The sequence below is a fragment of the Ambystoma mexicanum genome, chromosome 7q (genome assembly GCF_040938575.1).
Source record: "Ambystoma mexicanum isolate Mex_15411 chromosome 7q, UKY_AmexF1_1, whole genome shotgun sequence".
Lineage (NCBI taxonomy): Eukaryota > Metazoa > Chordata > Amphibia > Caudata > Ambystomatidae > Ambystoma > Ambystoma mexicanum.
In genome coordinates, this window is record NC_090941.1 from 140,567,484 (window position 1) to 140,590,816 (window position 23,333).

The window sequence follows — 23,333 nt, forward strand, 5'->3', positions numbered from 1 at the left end:
TAATTTCCACTGCGACACAAAGGGGGCTCTTACTGGCAAATGATTGAGACGCATTAGCATCCAGAACCTGCAGACTTTAGGGCATGGGCATCTCACTAGGTACATCTCGGGACATAGGTATTTGTAAACAATACCCTCTAGGTGCACATAATTTCGGAGATTACTCATGTAGCTGAAATTATCTACCCAATCTTTTTTCCGAGATTTGTTTTTATAGGACCTGTTAATGACTTTATATTTTCCACAGGTAGAACGAGCAATTGACCAATTTAGTGCAGCATAAGATATTTTACACAATGTATCATATATGTGTACAGGAGTCTTATTTGTTTTCAGGTCAATTACATTTTTCCCAGTAATGCAAAGCAATTGGCTGACAGGGTGACGCATGGCTTTTAAAGGCAAAAGATCTCTTTGATACTGGATCACAGCTTTTATGGAAGTCAAACCGAGCTCAACTCTGATATATTGTATAGGGCACGAAGTAGGCAAATTCAATATGGTCCGCCAAAACTACCCTTCGACCTTGTCTATCCAAGACAGGTTTTCAAGGGATAAGGCCTCAAGACCGTAGGTTAATACTGGAATAAACCACTGGAATAGACCCTCCTATGTGTGTGACTTTCTAGTGGGCAAGAGGGCTCTCTGTTATCACCTGCAGTGCTTTCTCCATCTCTGGTGGATGGCAAGGAGATCACCGGTACCCGCAGAAGTGGAACTGAAGATGGTGGATCCACAGAAAAACAAGAAAGCCAGGCCACCCACAGCAAGCCAACCGCTTACCTTTCTGGACGCAGCTGCATCCTCAGCATTCATTTATTTTCTGAGACATAAACACACATCTACTAAGCAGCAACCTCCCTATCAGGCTTCTGCTTCTCTAACCTTCTATGTTGGAACTCGCCCTGCAGTCCTGGTGGTGATTTTGCTCTAACTCGCTGTAACAAAATGACTTCTGCTATCTATGAGTAAAAGGAATCGTGGCTAAACCACCTATTTAGCCCTCACACCTCTACAAACCAACAGTGATCCCAATCATAAAGGCAAAAAAGGCACAATCAAGAGATATACCTCCTTTGCCTTTTGCAGTAATGTGGGCTGAGGGAAAGCTTACTCTTAGAAGAGGTATGAGTGTTAGACAGAAGGAACTCGAACAGCAAAAACAAATAGGTCACTAAATAAAAAGAATTCCAATCAAGGTTCTATAAAAAAAAAATATGCTTTAATTAAACAGAAGAGTTGCATGCATGCATGCACAGTTACCTAGAGGACTCAGGATTCCTTTGAAACCAACTCTTTGTAAAGAGACTCACACATTCATTAAGGGATGGCGCCAAATTCTTAACAAGTGCTCGTTACCCCTAATAATCATAACGATTGAAGAACTAGCAAACACCCTATGGAGAACTCAAGAGGATATAAATACACTAAAAGATAATTTATCAAATTTATTAACACAGGATCAGTTAAAAAGCACTTTGGAGAACATCAGTTCCAAACTGGACACATATCAGTAAGAATTAGAAGCAGTAGTTGAAGTGTACGAAAAGAAGTAGTGGAACTATGTTCCCTGCAGGCCTGCTCCCCAGAAACCCCATTGCCACAACCCCTCCCACACACAATACACCCCCCCAAACACATGCACCTGCTGTTTAAGGGAAAGTTCAGTGCAGTGCACTGAAAGTGAAGGTTTCAACTTCTTCCTACACTTTTTTTTTAAAACAAAACCATTCCGGAACGGTTTCTTTTTAAGATAAAAGTATAGGAGCTGTAAAAGGTCATTTAAAAAAGTAGAGGAGCACCACTCCCGCTCATTTCGACCACTGGTTAGAAGGGAAGAAGATCTGTAAATTTCAAAGAGACACGATAGATTATAAACTGGATATTGTTTACACATGGCAGGAATATTATTACTGAGAAAATCTGAAAACGAACAATAAAGGAAGGGGGTTGGAAGGGAGATGACCAATGGGTAGTTCATCATCAGACGTATGTAGTGTAGAAGAAAATGTGGATGCACAAGGGGAGGATACAACTGAGTGTGTGGAAATTGTCCCAGGAACATCCTTGGGTGAAAAACAGGTAACTTTTTTAGAGAAAGGAAGAAGACTAGAAGAGGGAAAAAGAAGAAATCCCCCAGGAAAGGGACAGATCCGCAACAGAGAATTTAGTGGTGAATATATGTCAGGATGAATTCCGACTCTTGATAAACCCAGTTGTACATACCAACCAGGGTCTCCTTTCACAGGGTGATTTTCCCCCCGAGAGCGCAGCCCGCAGTGATGTGAGAACAGCCTGACGGGCAAGGGCTCAAGTGAAAAGGCAGAAGCAACCAGCAGAGCTAGAGAGAGGGAAAAGAACAGATGCACCGATATCAATACCTCAGATAATCAACAGACTTTCAGTATTAAACATCACCCTCTAACAGTTCCCAGTTCCTACCTGGTATTGCAGAGAAGGAGCCAGAGAACCTACTTGAATGTGTCCTGCCAGGAAGTTCGTGAAGCCAGGTGTTCCAAATGATGATTCTGGGATGAGCTTGATGACAATAGAATCCAGGAGAAAAGGACACCTGACCCGTATGGCACGAGGGCACAATCTAGGGAGAGCAGGAAGAAACACAGTAGTGTTCAATCCTTGGAAAGGAGTAAAACAATCTGTGTCACTTGAGAGGAGAATCTGTAGAAAAACATTTCCATCTAGGCGAGGTGGAAAGAAGAAACACAACAGGAAACCAGATGATCCGGGAGCAAAGGAATAGAGTCCAGGTTGTAGATAATAGAGGGATGAACCGTTAGCAGTCCGGGATGGAAGAGCCAACGTCACAGGAAGCCAAAAGATCAATCAGCGTTAAGAGGAGACAAGCGCCATAACAGGCAGGGGCACGGCAAAGCAGTCCGATGGAACAGAGCAGGGGTCAAAAATCCAGAAACAATCAAACAAGGTAAAAACAGGAAGGGCAACTCACCAGCAAAATGCAACGATTAAGGAGCGCTGCACAGCTGAGTTGATCTGTTTAAGTACAAATGCTGATATGATGTAACGCACATCTGGGTCGCACCGGCAGAAAAACACATGTGATCAGTCATGTGTGCATGGCCCCAGGGCCGACTGGTTGTTGTAGTCCGCAAGTATCGCTGCAATGCTTTCTGTCCTAGCCGCCACGGCAGCCACCGCTGCTGGCGTCGGCGAGCAGACAGGAGGGGCGATGAAGATGGACAAGCTGTGACAGTATCCCCCTCAAAGGAAACCATCCCCGGGAGACACACATACAAGAGGTGCGGAACACGCGCAGAAGCTGTGGAGTGTGACCTGGTTAGCAGGTTCCCAGGTCCTGTCCTCCGGGCCATACCCCTTCCAGTCAATCAAGTAATAAGGAACCCCCCTCCTGACACGAGTATCCAATATGGCTTGACACGAGTATCCAATATGGCTTGTACTTCGTACTTGTCCTCCCCACATACTTTGACGGGAGCATGCTTAGATGACAATCTAGTACCAGTCATGAAGGGTTTCAACTGGGACACATGGAATACAGGATATATGTGCCAAGCCGGAGGGATTATAAGGCGGAATGCAACAGGGTTTTTACATTTGTCTGTAAAATAAGGACCAACATATCGTGGGAGGAGTTTACATTTACCTGACATACGTAGATATTTTGTAGAAAACCAAACTTTATCCCCGGACTGGTATACCGGAGCAGTATGCCGATGTTTGTCGGCCTGTCATTTGATGGACTCTTGAGACCTTCGCAGATCTTGGGTGACAGCCGAACAAACACTAGACAAAGAAAGAATCACAGTGTTGGCGGCAGGTACTGTTAACGGACTTGGCAACACATGAGGTAATATACGTGGATGTTGTCCATATAAAGCAAAGAATGGGGAACATTCCACCGATAAGTGTTGAGAATTGGTGTATGAAAACTCAGCGGCTCCCAATAAGGTATGCCAGTCTGTTTGATACTGCAAACACAAACAACTGAGGTTTTGTTCCATGGTGGCATTGGTTCCCTCGGTTTGGCCGTCAGTCTGAGTTTGGTACGAGGAGGAGAATCGAGCATCAACACCCAAAGACCTAGTTAAGGCCAACCAAAAACGCGAAGTGAACTGCGAACCACGATCTGTGATGAGAACAGAAGGCAGACCAAAAAATTGGACGATATTTGCTAAGAATGAAGTGACTAATTCAGAAGCCAAAAGTAAGCCCTGACAAGGGATGAAACGTGCAATTCTTGGGAAGACGTCGACCACTATCAAAATGGTTGGCATTCCGTGTACCGGTGGCATTTCTACTATGAAGTCTATGGAGACCATGAACCAAGGCTTGTGCGGTATGGGCATAGCTTGTAGTAAGCCCACTGGTTTGCCGGGGATTGTTTTGCATTGTGTGCACACCACACATTTCAGTATGTTGTCTGTGATGTCTCTCTTCATATGAGGCCACCAGAACCATCTTTGCAACAATTCCAGTGTTTTCTGATGACCTGGATGGGCGGCAAGCTTAGCGTCATGAGATCATTTGATTGTGGACAAACGTGTGTCTTCATCTGGAAAGAACAGGTGTTCCTGCATATAAGGCAGCCCATTGACGACTTGTGCTTTTAGGGACACAATGTCGGTAGGATGCCCTTTAACCCCACTCCGAACGATATCCAGTGAGGAAGCTAAAATCGAGCAAACACAGATCACAGAGTCACTGGGTAACAACGGAGGTTCAACACGGATGGTATCAGGGTCCCCCCTTATCCTGATTAAGGCATGAGCTTTACCATGCAGGGAACCTGGTCGGTAAGTCACAATGAAATTAAACATTTCAAAGAACAAATGCCAGCATATCTGGTGTGCATTTGTGCACTTGGCATGTGATAATGCCTGTCAGTTACGGTGGTCAGAGTACACCACTACTGAATGTTTGGCACCCAGTAAGTGGTGTCTCCATTACTTGATGGCGGCTCTAATCACAAAGAGCTCTCTTCCCATAATTGTGTAGTATCTTTCACATGTCGACAGAGTCTGGGAATAATAAGACACTGGATGCAATCGGTGTGTGGTAGGGCATTTCTGCAAAAGAATTGTGCCGATCACTACGGCTGAAGCGTCAGCCTCTACTACATATGGCAGTGAGGGGTCTGGTTGTTGCAAGACCTGAGCGGACGTGAAAGCATCCTTTTGGGACTGGAACACAGCTTGTGCGTGTGTGTCCCATACAAATGGGACAGAAGGCATGGTTAGGCGATTCAGTGGACTGACTATTTCAGAGAACGAGGTAATAAATCACTTGTAAAAATGGGCAAACCCCCAAAACGATTGTACTGCTTTTGCTGTAGTGGGTGCCAGCCAGTCGAGCAATGCTTGCACTTTGGTATCACTCATCTGAACCCCTTGTGAGGACAGTACGAACCCCAGGAACTCAACAGAAGAAGCATGAAGCATACATGTTTCAAACTTGGCAAACAATGTATTTTCCCTCAGTCTCTGTAAGACAATGTGCACACGGCTGACATGCTGTTTGTGTGTCTCTGAGAAGATTAAGATGTTGTCAAAGCATACTACTACAAAGCAATCCAATATATCTCAGAAGATGTCATTGATGAAATGCTGAATAGTAGCCGGGGCATTACATAAACCGAAAGTCATGGCGAGAAACTCAAACAGGCCGTATTTGGTCTTAAAAGCGGTCTTCCACTCGTCGACATGCCCTATACTGACCAGATTGTATGCCCCGCCTAGAACAAGCTTGATGAAGACAACCGATGAACGCATCAGGTCCAGCAGTTCTGAGATTAGTAGTAGCGGATATTTTTTTACCGTAATAGCATTCAATGCTCTATAGTTCACACATGGACGCAGCTCTCCCCCTTTCTTGGGCACAAAAAAGATAGGAGATACGGCCGGTGATCGTGATGGACGTATATGCCCCAAATGCAAGGCCTTCTCTACATACTCCTTAAGAAAGTTCTTCTCACCTTGAGTAAGGGAATATATGCGGCCATGGGGTATAGAGGCACCGGGCACAGATCTATCAGACAGTTTTATTCCCAATGTGGTGGTAGTTTCTCTGACAAGCCTTTGTCAAAGACATCAGAGAAATCCTAATATTCTGCAGGAATGCAGGACATTGCCTCTTGATTGGTGGCACTAACTGTGGATACACTAGACAAGAGCGCCAAACAGGGTGAATACATAGCATTGCCATCAGGGGATAGGCAGTGGCCCTTGCAGAATGTGGAGGAGAATTGCACTGCTTGACGAGTCCAATCAATAGCCGGATTGTGTGTCTATAACCATGGAAGGCTGAGTATTTATTCATTTATTACATTTATAAAGTACCCAAGGGCATCAGGGCGCTGTTGCAACCAGTTACACTGAAAATAATAATGTGATTTGAGTTTGTAGTTCGAAGTCAGGTGAAAGAGTAGCCCTGTTTAGGCGAATAGCCAAGTTTTTAGAGCCTTTCGGAAAGGTCAGTAGGAGGTTTCAGCTCTTAGTGTGGGCGGAAGAGAGATCCAATTTTTGGTTGCGACTGATGGGAAGCTGGTTCCTGCTCCTCTTGACCTTTTTGTCTTAGGCATCGTGTGTCGGTTTTTGTGGGCTGTTCTTAATGGTCTGGTGGAGTAGATCTTTCAATCTTCTGGCATAGGTATTGTGGAACAGTGTCAAGAGGCAGTTGTGCGTGAGGGAAAGAGTTTTGAAAATGATTGTTTCCCAAATAGGTAGCTGGTCAACTTTTTTCCTGGTGGCTGAGATATGGTCTCTTTTGGAGATATTCAGGGCTGCTCATAGAGTATTATTTTAGATGACCTGAAGTTTGTCCACGTTGTGCTTAGAAGTTCCAGCGAGGAGGACATTACAGTAGTCTAGTCTTGCTCCGATGATTGCTCTGGCAATGGTGAGGCAGCTTGCTGAGGAGAGGAAGTGTCTGGCTTTGTGATGAGTTTTGTTGTGTATGCGGTCTAGGAAGCGATTGTGTTCACTTGCTTGGTGAAGGAGAGGGTAGCATACAGATGAACCCCAAGTGTTTTTACTGAGGCGGATATTGGTATCTGTAGTCCATCTATGAGGAAGGAGGTGAATTCACCAGTGAGCTTTTTGAGTAGAGCGGGTGAGCCCACACACAGAATCTCTGTCTTGTCCCTGTTCAGGCATAAGTGGTTGGCTGCCATCCAGGTTTGGATATTAGCATAGATTTTGTTGATGCTGAGAGAATCAACTGGGTAGGAACCGGAAAGGGGGAGGAAGATTTGGGTGTCGTCAGCGTAGTTAGTGTACAAGACGCCCATAGAGTCTAGGAGGTCAAACATGGGCTTGGTGAAGATATTGTATAATGAAGGGGAGACACAGGACCTTTGCGGGACCCCGCATGGTATAGGGATAGGGGGTGCACTATCTCATGGATTGCTGGTTAGGAAGGAGTTAATGCATGACATGGCTTCCCTGGAGAAGTTAGCAGCTGAGATAAGGTGGTGGCATAGGGTGTTATGGTCGACCAGGTCAAAGGTGGCCGATAGGTCCAGGAGGAGGATAAGAGCTAGTTTGCCTTCGTCTTCAAAGGGGTTAAGTGGCATTTTTAAGTGTGGGAGGGCAGATTCTGTGCCATGGCCTGGTCGGAAGCCAGATTGGCGCATTCCTAAGATATGGTAGGCTTCGAGGTAGGCTTGAATTTGTATATATGCTGTCCTAGCTAGGATCTTGAGGAGAAACGGTACTGTGGTAATTGGGTGATAGTTATTAGGAAAGAGTGGGTCAAGTGATGGTTTCTTTAGCAGTGGGAGTACCCAGGATTCTTTTACACTGTTTGGGACTAGATTAGATGAGAATGAAGCATTGATACATCTGGTTAGAAATGGGACTATAGATTCAGAACATTCTTTGATGATCCTGTCTGGACATACATCCCCTTTGCACCTTAAGGGTTTAAGGGTTTTCAGTATCTTAGCTATTTCATCTCCAGTTACATTTTTGAATTTAAAGGTTTGAATGGTGTGATATGACTTTGTGGTGGTAGGTGAGTTATAACTCCAAACTGAGGGGCAGATATGAGATCGAATGATATCCGTTCAGTATGACCATCCTGAGTTGTCATTCAGATGGGTTTGTTCTGTTCAGTTACTTGTCCAGACACTAAACATGGACCATCCACTCCATGCACTGTTTCCGGGACTATCTTGGTCTGTATGGGAATGCCATTACCCTTAGCAAGTTGGTTATCTATGTAATTGCATGTTACCCCAGAGTCGATCATCACCGGAACAGTGAACTCCTGAGTCCCAGAAAAAGAAAAAGACATTGGCATTATGCATGATAGATGCGACAGTCTCAGGGCCTGTAGGTTCTGTAGGTTTTTGGATCGCCTGTAAGCCGTTCGGAGGGGGCAACAGGAATGGGACTGGCAGCACAACCAGTGCTACCCCTGGATTTGGTGGAACCAGGACGGGGGGGAGCACTGCGGCAGCTCCGTCCCCGACTCCTCATCTGAAGGCAAAGGGTGCATTAGACTCTGCATTACATCCATGCATTGATGTAAAGATGCCTGGGCAGTTGCCATATCTGTGCGGAGGATAGCAAAGGCCTGCATCAACACAGCCATGTGATCCGCTCCTGGATCCATCACAGTATGGTACAATGGGCTCCTTAATTTGTCAGGATGGATTCCGACTCTTAATAACCCTAGTTGTGTATACCAACCAGTGTCTGCTTTCACAGGGTGACTTTCCCCCAATGGTGCAGCCCGCAGTGATGTGAGAACAACCAGAGGGGGTTGGACTCAGGTGAAAAGACAGGAGCAACCAGCAGAGCTAGAGTGTCAGTACTCACCAAGGATAGGCTGAGAGTTTTTGAGCTTGGTACTCCTATGCAGTATAACCTGGACCAGAACTGGCTCAAGTTTCCTCACAGAGGGTGACATTTTCAGTAATACGCCCCTATGTCCGTTTAACACAGAAAGATAGAGGGGTAAATCAATTAAAAGAGCAAGAGAAAAACACCAGCAGTGTGTCAGGCTGTAAGTGAAAGGAACACATTTTAGAACAGGGTCAAATAATCAAGAACAACCTGAATACGAGACTGGAGAACTAACCTCCTAACTTGACACTGGGATAAGTCTATTTCTAGGTGATATAAGGGAAATCTCCAGTCTTGAATCTTCTCCTATGATACACAAGGAAAGGTAAGTATGCCATGCCTATGATCGTAATTGAGGAAGTAGGGCTGAGTCAAAAGGAAGCTTAGCCAGGGAATGGCAGCATGGGCAGTCCAGGTAATGAGAGCTTTAACGTAAAGTGCAATCCAGAGGCAAGCAAAAACAAAAGGAAAGGGTAAGGCTAGTAAGGAGCTAGGAACCCGAACGGCACAAAGGAAACGCAATAGTGTCAGGTAGGCGCATGGGATAAAGCTCAGCAAGGCGTCCTAGGTCCTGTGCACAAGAGGTGTTCTTACGTATGGTTTTCAGGAAAGGGTGGAAGGGAAGAAGGGAAAGTATTTGTGAAAGGTTGGGGCAATCCAGGGACAGGCAGGACGAGTATCCTTGCGGTCAGTAGACAAATCCAATTCAGCATGCAGAAGAAGTCCGAGGGCCCGGCAAAAGGTTTCAGCGTTGTGTGGGCAGCAAACAAAACAGTTCCGGTAAGCAGAGATAATCCAAGGAACAGGCAAAGGTAATCAGTATCCTGTGTTCAAACAAGGAACAGCTTCTTATGTAGGCAGTCTGTGAACTACGAGCAGGAAAACAGAAGGTTTTCAAAAATGCACTTACTATAATCAGAAGCACCTTGCTGGATAACGGCAAGCATTTTATGGAAGCAATGAAGGGCGGAGCCTGCATTGTGAAATGGAACGGGCAGTCATGTGAGCGTTCTGATGCACAGATCGTGGTGTAGTGGAATGCAGTGGCGTATAACAACAAATGCGTGTCTTCCAAGGGGCATGTCGCCATGGCGACTTCCGACGTTGGTAGAGTGGAAGGGTCACAGAGCGGTGCGCGCAGGGAGAACGCTTCTGCCATGGGGAGGACGAGGTAATGGAATGGTCATGGCCAGTTGGGATCGTGACAGTATCCTCCCCCAAGGGCACTGACACAACCCTGGAGGCATGGAACCGCTGCAGTAGCAAAAGGTCCTGAATGTTCCCGAGGGGTTCCCACGTCCTGTTCTCTGGGCCATATCCTTTCCAGTCCACAAGGTAGAATGGGACACCCACATGCATCTGCATATCCAGAACAGCGCCAACCTCGTGTTCTTCAGAATCAGGCACAACAATCGGGGCAGGGCGAGAGGGCAAGCAGGTGGTCCGCAAGCACGGCTTGAGAAAGGAAGACATGGAAGACAGGGTGCACTCGCCAACAGGAAGGAAGTTCCAGACGCACCGCACCGGGTTGATCAGGCAAGAGATAGCGTAAGGACCAACATAGCGAGGAAGAAGTGACTTCTTGCCATGGATCTTGAGGTTTTTGTAGACAACCAGACATGCATGCCCACACGATAATTTGGTGCCACTGAGCGGCGGGTGTCTGCAAACCGCTTGGCCTGTTCTTGTGCTTGCGTAAGATGCAGTCGGATACCCTTCTGTGCCGACACCAGATCACGGATACAGGACCGAGCATCTGGGTTGTCCAAAGGAACGAATGGATCAAGAGGAAGGGATCTGGGGTGCTGACCATACAATGCATAAAAAAGGAGAAGCACTGGTGGAAGAGTGAAGAGAGTTATTGTAGGCGAACTCAGCGGAGTGCAGAACGGACAACCAGGTATCTTGATACTGTAGACATAAACAACAAAGGCACTGCTCCAGAGTGCCATTTCATCTTTCAGTCTGTCCGTCGGTCTGTGGATGATAAGCACTGGAAAACCTATCCTTGATATGAATAGAGGAACTTAATGCTTTCCAGAAGTGGGAAGTGAATTGAGACCCTCTATCAGTGACGAAGATCGAGGGTAAGCCGAAGAAGCTAAACACATGCTTGAGAAAGAGATCCACCAATGTGGGGGCTGAAGGGAGACCAGAACAGGGGACAAAAACTGCCATTTTGGTGAAGTAATCGACTACCACCCAGATAGTATCCAAGCCCTGAACTGGGGGCAGTTCAACCATAAAATCCATAGAAATCATGTGCCATGGCTTATGCGGCACCGGAAGAGGTTGTAATGGCCCCACAGGTTTGTCAGGAGTGATTTTGCAGTGGGCGCAGACTGCGCAGGAAGAAATATAATCCACCACATCCAGGTACATCAAAGGCCACCAACACCCCCTGCGCAGTAGCTCCACAGAATTGTGTCTACCAGGATGTGCTGCAATCAAAGAGTCGTGACACCACTGTAAGGCACGAGAATGAATCTCATCAGTAGGGATGTAGATCCTCCCTTGGATATAGGGCAATCCGTTGATGATATCCAGGTTCAAATCTCTGAGTTCGATTGGCTTGAGGGACACCCAATCTTGAATCCGTTTCCTGAGCGTCGCTTGAGGTGTACAACCGCAAGCAACTAGATTAGGCAGAACAAGAGGAGGGTCTGTGCATTTTCAAACAGGGCCAGCATTGAGGTGAGAGCGTCTGCTTTGGCATGCAGGCAAGCAGGATGGAAAGCGATGGAAAAATCAAACTGTGAGAAGAACAAATGCCAACGTGCCTGCCTACCAGTCCCACACTTCATAGTCTTGAAGGGCAGGAGATTACGATGGTGCGAAAACACAGTAACGGGATGTCTGGCACCCAGTAGATGGTGTCACCACTCAGCGAAGGCATCCTTGACTGCTAATAGTTCTTGCTCTGTGACCGTATAATTACGTTCATAGGGTGTGAGCTTGCGAGAATAAAAGGTGACCGGATGGACATAACCGGTATAAGAAAACACTGCTGCGATAAAATAGCCCCAAATGCTATGCCGGAAGCATCTGCCTCAACAATAAATGGTAGATCGGGGTTAGGATGCTGCAAGACCGCAGCAGTGGTAAAGTCCAGTTTGAGGGTGTCAAAGGCCTGCTGCGCATCGGCGTACCAGCGAAAAGGCATTTTAGAGCTGGTCAGGGCTGTCAAAGGTGCAACAATATAAGAAAAGGAATGAATAAAGCAGTGGTAAAAGTTGGCGAAGCCAAGAAAAGACTAAAGACTTTGTTGAGGAGGGTACTGGCCAGTTGAGCAGTGCTTTTACTTTGGAATGGTTCATCCTGAGCCCACTATCTGTCAAATCATATGCCAGGAACTCGACCTCAGTGGTATGGAAGACACATTTTTCAGCCTTGACGAATACATGGTGTTCTCTCAGTCGTTGAAGACCAGAACATACATATGTGACATGGGAAGTGTAGGAAGGTGAGTAAATCAAAATATCATCATGGTAAATGAGAACAAACTGATCCAGCATATCACCAACGATGTGATTCATAAAATACTGGAATGTGGGAGGGGTGTTGCAAAGACCAAAAGGCATCATGAGATAGTCATATAACCCATAACGGCTCTTGAACGCCGTTTTCCACTCATCCCCGTCTCTGATACGTATCAGATTGTAGGCCCTGAGTAAGCCCATCTTGGTGAAGATTGCTGAGGAACACAGCTGGTCTAAGAGGACGGAAATGAGTGGCAACACGTACTGGTTTTTGACCGTGATGGCATTGAGGGCCCTATAGTCAATGCAGGGCCTCAGGTCCCCTTCCTATTTGCCACAAAACATAAAGGAGAGGCAGCAGGAGGCTTAAAAGGACGGATAAATCCCAACATAAGAGCTTTGTCGATGTAATCTTTCAAAACCTGATCTTCCTTAAGAGTAAGAGAATAAACCCGACCAGAAGGGATCTTAGATCCGGGAAGCAGATCGCTGGGATAGTCGTAAGGCCGATGAGGTGGCAGTTGCTCTGCCCCACTCGAAGACATCCAAAAAGGTCCTGTACTCAGTGGGAATCGCAGAAGTGTGGCTCGATGTAACAGAACCGATCAAGGGGGCCGTCTCCAGGAGGGCCTTGCATGGTGCATTCCATATGACTTCATGTGAAAGGAAACGATGGCTGTTACAAAACAATGATGGGAACTGTACCTGCCATGACAACCAATCAATAGAGGGGTTGTTTAACTGTAGCCAGGGTAGACCAAGGCTCACCCTAAATTGGGGTGTCGCAATAAGATAGAAAGTAACAAACTCAAAATGTCCTTCATCGGTGTTCATTCGTATGGTTATTGTTTGCTCTGTTACCAGAGCCGTGCCGTCCACGGCATTGACGGCTTCGGGTACAGAGTTAGAGTTGATAGGGATGCCAGAATCCCGGGCATTCTGTAGGTCCATATAGTTACCTGTGGCACCTGAATCAATTATAGCATGGGCCCGTAAAAAAGGACCTCAGAAGACACAAAAAAGGAGACCAAGAGACAGAACAGTGAGAAGGCAGAAGGAATATGGGAGTACGGCAGAAACACACCCGTCATAGGGACCCCTTCTACTGACGGCACTGGAGTTTCCCGGTTTACAAAGGGGTTTCTTTGGGCACTCACTGAGGAAGTGATCAGGAGAACCACAGTACATACAGAGGTTGTTTTTACACCGATGTTCCCTCTTGGTGGCGTTCAAAGGACCACGGACAGCCCCTATCTGCATAGGTTCAGATTCTGAATGGATAGTATAGATGTATCAAGATGCGAGGCCATTGGAAGCGTAGGTTTCTTTGGGCCCCTTCTCTCCACTCTCCTAGCATCAATCTGGAGTACTAAATCCAATAGTTCCGCAAATCCCGTTGCTTCTGGGACGGTAGCCAAGGCGTGTTTTAATTCATCAGAAAGACCCTTGTAAAACACGGCTGCCTTCTTATCTTCAGGCCAACCAGTTTCGGCGGCCAGTTGATTGAACTTTGCAAGATATGACAGTAAAGGCATACCCCCCGGTTGGAGGTTTAGAAATTCAAGGTCTGTAGCTTGCATTTTGTATCTAGTATCAAATACCCTATTAATCGCAGTGATCAGGGCATCACAGTCATACAAAATGTAACTGTTAGACTCTAACAAAGGGTTAGCCCAAGTGGCTGCTGTGCCACCAAGATATGAAAGGACACAGACAGCTTTGGTGGTGGAATCGGGAAAGGACGCAGGACGACGCAAGAATTGCAGGCTTGCACTGGTTAATGGATGTGCGATAATGTTTTGGACGCTATTAAACCGCTCCAGTGGTGCCAATGGGAACAGAGTAGACATCAGGATCGGCAGTGGGGTCCTGTCTAGGCAAGGGGTATCCTGAACCGGCAGCTGCAGCACCAGCCTGGTCGTCATGGATAACGGCAAGCATTTTATGAAAGCAATGAAGGGCGCAGCATGCATTGTGAAACAGAACAGGTAGTCACGTGAGCGTTCCAACACATAGATCGTGCTGTAGTGAAACACAGCGGTGTAGAACAATTTTTTAATGTATTTTATTTATTTAATATACTTATAACCAATGGTTTTGTATATACAATATCAAACATATCACACATTTTATAATAGAATTAAAACTATTACATGTGTTAAAATTATTATCATAGTTACCAGAAATAAATATGTTAAAACTACAGTACAACTTTACAACATAGAACATAGAATCAGCAATACCGAGCATCCAGAATCCCTATACAATTAGCAGCAAAAAATTAGGTTATTTTTCTATTTACGACACTTCTTCAGACAGGTGATCTAAAATATTCATACCTTTCCAATAAAACAATATAAAAAACATATAAAATTCATATCCTGGAATTCCATAAATAGGTCCCAACATTATGAAATATTGTCATAATTAAACTGGTTGTTATAACTTTTCAAGTACGACATTCTAAGGCCATGCAGGCTTTCGCATTCAGTTAATATATGTTTCAATGTTTCCAATACCATATTACTGCAGAGACGACTCCCAGGTTATACTGGAATTGAATTTCAATAGCAAATACTGACGTATTACTTTAGGGGCTGGGAAGGCTTTAATATATGCAGGAGGATATTTTCGATAGAGTCCATACTCTAAGTAAACACCACTATTCTTTAGAGTTGCCAGATTTATGATGCTGGTGTCCAAGCTGACTTCTTATTTTCCTTTTTTACCCACATTTTAAAGGTTCTTAGCATAAGCCTCGGCATAATATTGACATATTTGTCCCTCGATATTTTATGAACGCATATCATCTTACCCAGACAGCCTATCTTCATACAGCTCCCAACACATTTAAACACATTCAAAAATGGGACACCAATTGCGTTGTTATCTAGTATTGACAGTTTTTCATAAGTCATTGTCATTCTATTAGTAACATTGGTAGAGATGCTCTTAATATCAAATGTAGGAGGTTATATTGTATTGAGACACTTTACGGAAAATGCAACAATTTCCGCAGAATTAATGCTCTAATCTCTGGAAGATATTTATATCCCCACATTTCTACCCCATATAGTATTATCGATTTAACTCTTGCATTATAGAGGAGTATTATTATCTCAATAGAATACCGCATACTTTTACCAATGAAACTACTGATAATCTCAAGTTACCTTCGCACATTTGCATTTAAGATCGATCCAATGTAATTTCCAATTTGATCTGTCATCTACAAGTAGCCCTAGATATTTATATGCATTTACTTGTTCAAGGATCTTACTATCTAGAGTCCAGACATGTTTTTTCAGCAACGATTGTTTTTTTGCAAATACCATGATTTTACTTTTATCATTATTTACCTTGAGATTGTTTTTTATTGCAAATTCTCCTAGCGCATTCAATAATATTTGCAAACCACGTGGAGTGTGGTCCAGTAGGAGCAAGTCGTCAGTGTAAGCCAACCAGTTGAAGCTAAATGCTCCTACTTTTGCTGGGCAACACAAGGAATTTGACATAAAATCAGGGAGATTGGCCAGATCAAGATTAAATAATGTAGCAGCGACTATGCAACCCTGCTTTACGCCGATATAGGTAGGAAATGATTTAGAAAGCTTTCCTTGGGCATCTAGATGGATTTGCACATTAGTGTCTGAATATAATAGCATCAACATTCTTAACAACCCAGATGGTATGTTCCAGTTGTTAAGTTTGATCCAGAGTTTATTTCTGTTGAATCAAAGGCTGCTCTGAAATCTATGTATGCGCAATACATAATGGTCTGCTGCCGCTTCCAGGAGTATTCAACTAAGGTAGGCAGGATCAATATATTTGCTGACATACTGAATTTTTGAATACATCCAGTCTGATTAGGTGACAGAATCTTATTTATGCGAGTCCACTCAATAAGTTCTGCCAGGAGGACACGTGCAAAAATGTTTGCAGGAGCGCCCAGCATTGCTAAAAGACGATAATTTGCTGGATCATTCCACGCTCCCTTTTTATAGACAGGCAACATATTGCTACTCTTCTACATGAGTGCAATAGACCCAGACCAATCAATTTCATTAAACAGGAGAAGCAATGCACGAGCCCATTCCACCGGAGATGCTTTTATTAAATTATTGCATATCCCGCTACTTGAGAGTTATTTAGGCGAAGGATGATGTTATATATGTCTTTCTGTGTTGCCAGACATACCCATTGGCATACCAATTGGCACTCAGGGAAGGGAACCCTTTCTTCTGAGAGTCCAAGAGTACCCAAGGTTGCCTGTATGTAAGTTTTCCACTTTAATTCCGTCACATAATTAATTGGAAGGTCCCTAGTTTTTGGGCGCCGTATAACCTGCCAAATTTCAGTCGACTTTTTCTGAATAGCTAGCAACGCTATTTTTTTCCACAAGTCGACCTGACATTGTCTTTTATATGTCGTTAACCATTTACGGTAATTCATTTCAATTGCTTTTATTTGTATATTTATATCAAGACTTTCACAACCTATTGCTGGATATAAACCCGTAGTTATATCCCGGCGCATCTTTTTTTTCATATTAGCAATATTTTTTTCAAAGTTAACTCCTTTAGTCACTACAAAATTAGACACTTCCACAGGATTTTTGTACTTGTGTTCAGAACGACAAGTCTCAACAATTTGAGCTACCATATATGAAAACTCTATGATTGTCTTATCATGTGTCACATGGTTATTAACTTGATACTGCATTATATAGGCTGGTAGTAATTACTGGGCACTGATTTTTCCCTTTTCAACAGTGTTATTATTCCACACAATACGATTTTGTGCCATATTCAAAAAAGGTCACCATTCTTGTCAAAATTAGCTGGCTGAGACAACCAATAGTTTAGTGATGACACATAAAGGGTAATGATTATTCTCTGCTCGTGGGACGATGCCCATGTCCAAGATCAATGCTGGTCCTGCAGGGTTTACCATAAAGTAATCTATTTTTGCGTGTGACACTCATTCTCGCATCACCCCAGCAGAGGCCATTAAGCATGGTAAATTCAGTGCCTTCCAGAAAGGTAATCCAAAGTTTACTTTGACGATTGGTTGGCATTTTTAGTACTGGGGTAGACACACTGTTTTCATGAAGGCTAGATTTATTGAGCGTTATTTTAGCGTTAAAGTCACCCATGAGCCATATTGGATGTATATGCGAATAATTCTTTATCAATTGTTTAAGCAAGGTGATGTTTGTTACAGTATCAACACAATTGGGAGGATCATAAATATGTATCAACAATATCTTCCAGTGACCTCGGATTAAATAGGTTACTTGTATAAAAGATGTACTTTCTTTAAGGCCTACTAAGTTCCAAGGATGTTTTACAGTCAGAAATAGGCCACCCTTTGGTAGACCACGCAGTCCTTTCGTGGCAACTTGTTGAAGTGTTACACGCCCATCAAATTCAATTTCCTTCACCAACCATGTCTCCTGTATGGCTACCATCATAAAACAGTCCAAATTTGCTGCCAACCATCTTCAACAAGTATGTGCGAGAACCCACGAGTGTTCCACGATAGCAGCAAATTCTCAACATCGAGACTGTGATGAAAAATTAGCTTTAAAAGCAACTGGGAACCATTGCCACTATCCATCTAACATTACATCATCTGCAACACCTTTAGCTGATGTCTGTTTGTCATCTCTATTTGGATCAACATTCACAGTACTCTCACTATTTTGTTGCCTAGTTATAATTGGAATTGGAGTAGGCCCAGTATTTTTAACAAGCAAATTATTAGATGTGGTAATCACAGCTTTTACAATACAATGGGTAGGCTGAGAATTCACAATGCTGGAGGTATGTAGCTTCTCTCTTATAGCTGGAGCTAAAGGCTGAATCTTCTCCTGAGGGACCATAACTAGAGCTATTAAATAACCCAATTTAAAGAAATCTGCTTCAAAGTTTAGGATATAATCTAAAGTGGACGGAAGAGTAAACCAGATGTTCGATACGTATTCAGGGGTGTGCTCCATCTGGTCAACAATCCAAATATCATCAGTACTTATCCCTCTTAGGGGTGCAATCAATATAATTAACTGCAGTGCCGCTGCACGATTTAAAGGAATGACGTCAGAGTTATTGGAAATTGATTTCAACTGCAATGCTTTATGCATTATAATTGGCTGCTCTACCATAGTATACATAGATATGATAGGGTCAGATGGAATAGCTTTATTAAGTGCCCACATATCAATGCGTTTGTTCTGTTTAGACTCGCCAGACTTTGTATATTTTTTATTTGAAGTTTGGGATACTAAACCCATGTTTACATTGGAGGGTAAATTTGGATTCTCAACTACCTTAGGATTACCGTCAACCTGAGGAATAGAGCAAGAATGTATGTCCACATTTACTGAATGTGCACTGTTGGGCATCATAACATCAGTCATAGTTGATTTGTCAATGGTAGCCTTAGTTGTGGGTTGGGTGTTAAGAGGTATTGGTCCCACATTCAGTGGTTCATCTGGATTGACAGGAGTACAAACAACATTTACTTCCGTATATCGCTGATTTTGTTCGGTTTTACCATGCACAATTTTATGGGCTGGAGGCTTCTTGGTATATATACAAGCCTGTGAAATCATCTTTTTTCGCTTCTTACTAGAACACTTCACTCCTTGAGTATACTCTAAAACCTTAGACTTCTTTACACTTTCATAGTTAATAACAACAGCAGCATCAAATTTAGACATGGGAACATCTACTTCACCTGGTTCCGTTTCAGTACTAACAACTTTTAATATTTTGTGCGTACAATTAATGCTTTTCATCAATAATACTGACTGAACATCAATTTTCTTTTCTAAACTTTCACATTTGCCCACCAACATAGTTAGAAGATTGTCAAAAGCCCAGAACATGTCATTGGATGTCATGCTTGCCATACACATCTCAGAGACATTATCTACATTATCGTATTCATGCCATCATTCATTTTTTAATACCCTTGCATTTAGATACGTCAAAGGAGAAAGTTGCTGAAGATTTCGGACCAGAGGTTACCACATTGTGACTCGCAGAGAAAAAACATCAGATTCTATATTCATTACTCCTTGTGTTGATGTACTTTCCTGTTCATCCTCAAGACACTCAACATCAGATATCTCTGAATCCATATCCAAATTATTAGCAACATTCTTTTCCCTCAAATCCAACAACTGTGGGATTGTATGAACTAATATGGATGTATGACAGGCCTCCTTATAACAATTTGACCTTACAGGGCCTGGTTGTGCAGGTTCTACAGAATATTCTATTATTTCATCTACAAATTGCAATACCTTTGGGGAAACTAATTCCAGCTTCTTTTCTGATTTAGATAGTAATAAAGGTTGAGTTATCATTGTCTCTATTAACTTTGACCCGAGACAACTCAATGACTCCCTCAATTCCTTAGGTATTTCTCTGGCAGCTGTCTCATTTTCAACCAGTTCAGATTGTGCTGATTTTGAAAAGAACATTGTTAATTTCTTTGTTTGTACCAACATGTCAGTTCTTAGAGATGATTTTAGGCGTACACATCCTACGGCACCTCCTAACAGCCAAAGGAACATTCATTTGTTCCACTTCTGCAGTAGGCAGATTACCCGTAGGTCGAAATGTAACCATGTGTTCCAGTGTATACTACAATAAAAAATGTAACACAATCATGGGTTGCAACTACTATGTAAAGGAATACTATTGGCAGCTACTTCAAACACAGCCTTAATTATGTATACATAGAAAAAAGTCTCAATTAAACAATGCGCAGAAGATTAAGTTGCCTGGATCATCAAAATTCCAGGCAACCCCAAAACTCTGCGATCCGCTACCTTCACTGACGTGGCGATAGTTCACAATCAACAACACCTTTCACGTCCTCAGCACTAATAAGGATCAGATAGGAGAGCGTGGCAAGGGGCAGTCAAAGTAGTAGTCTACAGTCAAAGTAACAGATGGAAAAAGCTGATTACAAATCTGAATCACAACGCAAAAAACTAATTATGGAGTAAAGTAGGAGCTTGAAGCTGCTTTATATCGCACTTTACACCCAAAGGGTTCTTTAACAACCGGGAACACTTCACCAGTCACGACTCAAAAGCTCATTCAGCAGAACAAAGAGTAACAATCAAACAACACTACAAAAGGAGTTGTTACTTACTAACCAAAAGTTACTCAGGCATCTCCAATTAATGCGAAGGCAACACAATTACACGACAGTCAGTTCGACTTTTACTAGGTTATGGTTTGGTCATGATAGAAATCAATGTAAACAGTATAGACAGTATAGACATAAACATCTAAACAACCTGTGCTGCTGCTATCCCGGGTTCACGTCTACGCGTCTACGTGACTATGCGAAGCAGCGAACAGCAAACAGCCACTTCAGAAGCTACTTCCAGAAAGCGTTCGCGCACAAAGCACATGCACGCTAGATTATATGGGCTTCTGGGAAAGGAGGGGATCAGAGCCACTTAACCTCTTGTAATATTGCACCATGAAGGTTTCAAAGGGAGATATGGGAGTCCCAGCAAACAGCCACATCAGAAGCTATTTCCAGATAGCGCATAGAACAATGAATGCGTGTCTTCCAAGTGGCATGTCGCCATGGCAACTTCCAACGTTGGTAGAGTGGAAGGGTCACAGAGCGGTGCGCACATTTACATTTTACATTTTTACATTTATTTATTTATACCGCACACAGTAGACCCATAGGTGTGATGGCGCAACAAGACACACAATAAATAAAGTCATGAACAACAGAAAAAACATAAAAAAGGCGCTATTACTGTCCTGAAACAAAGCAGTCCAACTTTCATAAGCAGAAACAGTACAAAACGACTAACTCACGCAATTAATTTAAACAATATTCATCATTGAGGTCGATGATAGATGGTTCAATTTATCGAGACTTTGTAAAAACAGGGGTAAACTACTTGAACCACATCCCACCACAATGCAGTCAGTGTTATCCTCACTACACCAGTCCTTAATTTGAATTCTTCGAAGAACCCTGAAGTCATCAGGTCTGACACAATTGGGAACCACTTTTATATTGAATCAAGCTTGGATTCTATTCTTTAAGGCCTCCCTTGTTTCATGGTGAGTTGGTTTCATTACGCTGGTTATTATAAAGTTTCTTGGATCAAGGACGAAACTACTCAAGGTGGAGTCACTGATTTTCACCATTTTGGATTTTTTTCTACGCAAGTCCCTATGGGCCGCATTAGTCAGTGATTCCATCGGCCTAGTGATCAGTGGGGTAATCTTTGATAGAGCATTGGGGCCAAGGCTAAAAATGGCATCTGCCCCCTTCTTCTGAGCAGGCGGTGTTGGGTGTGAACCAACAACAGGATCCGTTTGAGTTCCATTGGGGCCAGGCCTAAAAATGGCATCTGCCCCCTTCTTCTGAACCGGCGGTGTCTGGTATGTAGCAGCAACAGGATCCGTTTGTGTACCTTGGTGATATTCTATATGACCGTGAGGTAATCCAGTCCTGAAGGCCTCAACAATTGGTGGGACGGAACTTGGAGGCACAGCTGAATTCTTCCCGATTACCCTGACGCAGGAGAGGAAATCCTCCATATTATGGCAGGCCACAATATCATGCAATAACTGGACCTTATAAGATGTCCAGTTAGAAGGAACGATAGAGATGACAGTCCCATGACTGAGACTTACTGGGCTCTTGTTACTTAATTGCTCAGGGAGAACGCTTCTGCAATAGGGATGACGAGGTAATGGAATGGTCATGGCCAATTGGGATGGTGGAATGACATTTTGTGATGTCTAACTTTGGACTACATGTGTTTTTTTTATATGTGAATAGTTTTTTAATTTGGTTTTGTAATAAATTTGAACCGTGATTGTAAAAAGTGCGTGATTGTAAAAAGTGTGAAGGAAGTATTTTGCCAACCTCACAGCTGAGGTCCAAATGTGTTTATCTCCAGTTGGGATTGTGACATAGAGTGAGGGAAAACAACAGATGCACTGATATCAATACCTCAGATAATCAACAGACTTTCAGTAATAAACACCACCCCCTAACAGTATCCAGTTCCTACCTGATATTGCAGAGAAGGAGGCTGAGACCCTACTTAGATGTGTCCTGCAAGGAAGTTCATTAAGCCAGGTGTTCCAAATGATGATGCTGTGATGAGCTTGATGAAAATAGAATCAAGGAGAAAAGGACACCTGACCCGTATGGCACAGGGGTGCAATCTAGGGAAAGCAGGAAGAAACACAGTGATGTTCAATCCTTGGAAAGGAGAAAAAAGTTCTGTCTTACTTGAGGGGAGAATCCATAGAAAAACAGTTCTGTCCAGGCGAGGTGGAAAGAAGAAACAGAACGGGAAACCAGATGATCTGGGAGCAAAGGAATATAGTCCAGGTGGTAGACAATAGAGGGGTGAACCGTTTGCAGTCAGGGGTGCAAGAGCCGAGGTCATAGGAAGCCAAAAGATCAGTCTGCGTTAAGAGGAGACAAAAGTGAGAACAGGCAGGGGCATGGCAAGGCAGTCTGATTGAACAGAGTAGGGGTCAAAAATCCAGAAAAAATCAAAGAAGGTAACAAACAGGAAGAGCAGCTCATCAGCAAAACGCAATGGTTAAGGAGCGCCACACAGCTGAGTGGATCTGTTTAAGTACAATTGCTGATGCAACATAACGCACTTCCGGGTCAAATCGGCATGTACACACACGTGACCAGTCATTTGTGCATGGCCCATGGGCCATCTGGGTCATGTAGCCTGTAAGTATCGCTGCAATGCTTTCTGTCGTAGCCATCACAGCAGGCGCCAATGCTGGCGTCGGCGAGCAGACAGAATGAGGGGCGATGAAGATGGACAAGCCGTGACAATATATCAGATAACATGTTAAATGAACAAGATATGATATGATAGGTTATTTATAACACGCTTAATACCCAGATGTTTCTAAGCGCAGACCCGGGGATCGTACCTGTGATGCTGTGTGACGTCTTGCTACCAAGGAGAGCATGT